Below are 2,464 nucleotides of genomic sequence, written 5' to 3' on the forward strand. Positions count from 1 at the left end.
TGAATTGATGGATCTGGAGTTTGCCCTAGTGGTAGAGTCTTCCCTAGCATGCACAAAGACCTATGGTCAATTCCTCTGTACCACATACATAGAAAAAAAGAAAGCTGGAAGTGGTGCAGTGACTCAAGTGGTAGAGCTCTATCCTTGAGAAAATCCAAGGACAGTGCTCAGGCCCCTAGTTCAAGCCCCAGAACTGGCGATAAAATAACTGAATTGGTGTAGATAGAATAAAACTGAAAATGGTGTATACTGTGTTACAACTTGGTGTCCTTAGCAAGTTAACAAATTCTATCCAAATTTACAGATACAGGAAAACATAGGAAAAAATAAGCATCTATACTATATTGTTCTACATTAATTATAAGTACATTTTAACTAATCATTATATTCAAGCTTTATAATAACAATGTATATGTTAGGATCATGGTATACCTTCTTTTCAAATTAGTTATTTGCTAATTTCAGAATAATTTTTCTATTATTGTTTCATGTTTTATGCCAATTCATGAAAAAATGTATTAGAAAGTTTTTGAGACCAATACATTTTGTTAACAAGGAAGAGGCTGTTCTATAGCTGGCTGTCTTCAATATTTTTAAGATTTCAGAATCTTTTTTTTTATTGTATTTTATTGTACAGATGATGTATAGAAGGTACATTTGTCAGGTAGTGGGGTACATTACTTCTTGAACATTGATACCCTTTACCATATTTTTCTCCTTTCCCTCCCTCCCATCCCAAGATTTCAGAATCTTTAAAAGTGGGTTTTTTTTTTAAATCACAGTGCTGGATGGCAATTAAAGAAAAACAAAACTACATTTTTCTTTTTCAAGTGGCAAGCACCCTGCCACTTGAGCCACAGTGCCACTTCAAGCCTTTTCTGTGTATATGGTGCCTAGAAATTGAACCCAAGGTTCTAGTGCATGCGAGGCTTCTAGTGCATGCGAGGCCAGCACTCCCCGCCCCAAACTACCTTATTATTATTATTTTTTTTTTTGCCAGTCCTGGGCTTAAGCTCAGAGCCTGAGCACTGTCCTTGGATTTTCTCAAGGCTAGAGCTCTACCACTTGAGCCTCAGCACCACTCTGGCTTTTTTCTATGTATGTTGTACCTGGGCCTTCGTGCATGCTAGGCAAGCACTCTACCACTAGGCCAAACTCCTGGCCCCAAACTACATTATTTTTAAAAATCTAAAATATTTTTTTTTGAGCTGGAGACATTTTTGTCATGTAATTCAAGTCAAATAATTCAAGTAAGTAAATTACATGTAAGTCAAGTAATGAAAATATTTTAATTTAAATTAATTTACAACTAGGTAAGTGTCAAAATATTGAAGCTAATTCTAGCCTTTTTCATCAAAGGCTCCCAAGACTATATTCCTTAGCCTTTGTAAAATGAGTAGAAATATAAGTGCACTAATGCAAATACAATCAAAAAACCTAAGTGATCAATAAACTCACCCTTTATTAGTGTCAGACAGAATTGAGCCTAGAATTCCACCCTTACTTGCCTCCATAAACAGGGATAATCTGCAACTCAGTATTTTTTTTTTTTGCCAGTCCTGGGCTTGAGCTCAGGGCCTGAGCACTGTCCTTGGATTTTCTCAAGGCTAGAGCTCTACCACTTGAGCCTCAGCACCACTTCTGGCTTTTTTCTATGTATGTGGTACCGAGGAATCGAACCCGGGTCTTCATGCATGCTAGGCAAGCACTTTAACCACTAGGCCAAACTCCCGGCCCCTGCAACTCAGTATTATACCATTTATTTTATAAATTAATTTCTCATCTCTCATTTTAAGAGAACAATTCTCAGTATGTTGTCCAGTGTCTCTGGACATTGAACTGTAAGACTCAAGCAGTGCTGCTTCACTGTCCCTAGAAGCTGGGAGCGTTGGCATGTATCACTATGTGACTGTTTGTACATGTAATTTTTACAATAGTGAAAAAATATACCATTATAAAAATTTAATTTTGTAAGGCTAAGTGGCACATTCTATCTTTTGAATAAAAGTCATTTGTGTAAAACAGAACTATTTTTCAGCTCTTTTAAAGGTAAAATTGAAAATAACAGCAATAAAGGCCTTTAGAAAATCACTTTTAGCCATGAAGAACTTTATTTGAAATATTAAAGACCACGTTTCCAAGTAGCAAATATATATGTGTTGTAGTAATGAGAAAATAATATTGCCTAATTAAAGGGCTAACACCTCAGTAGTTAAGAGTGTGAGCTTTGAGGTCTAAGTTTAAATCCAGCCTGTACTCCTTCTTAGGTGTATAATCTTGAGTATTTTCACCTGAGATAATGGTTTTCAGCTGAGACATTTTCAGCAGCACATGGTAAGTACTTTATTTTTTTAAGTTTGAAATTTAAGTAACATTTAAATTTCTTTCATCCTTGATTTTCATTTTGTACTTCAACAAATATTTACAAAGATGTGATACAATAAAACCTAACTTATCTATTAAT

Source organism: Megascapheus bottae, chromosome 23 (genome assembly GCF_031878675.1).
Source record: "Megascapheus bottae isolate mThoBot1 chromosome 23, mThoBot2.hap1, whole genome shotgun sequence".
Classification (NCBI taxonomy): domain Eukaryota; kingdom Metazoa; phylum Chordata; class Mammalia; order Rodentia; family Geomyidae; genus Megascapheus; species Megascapheus bottae.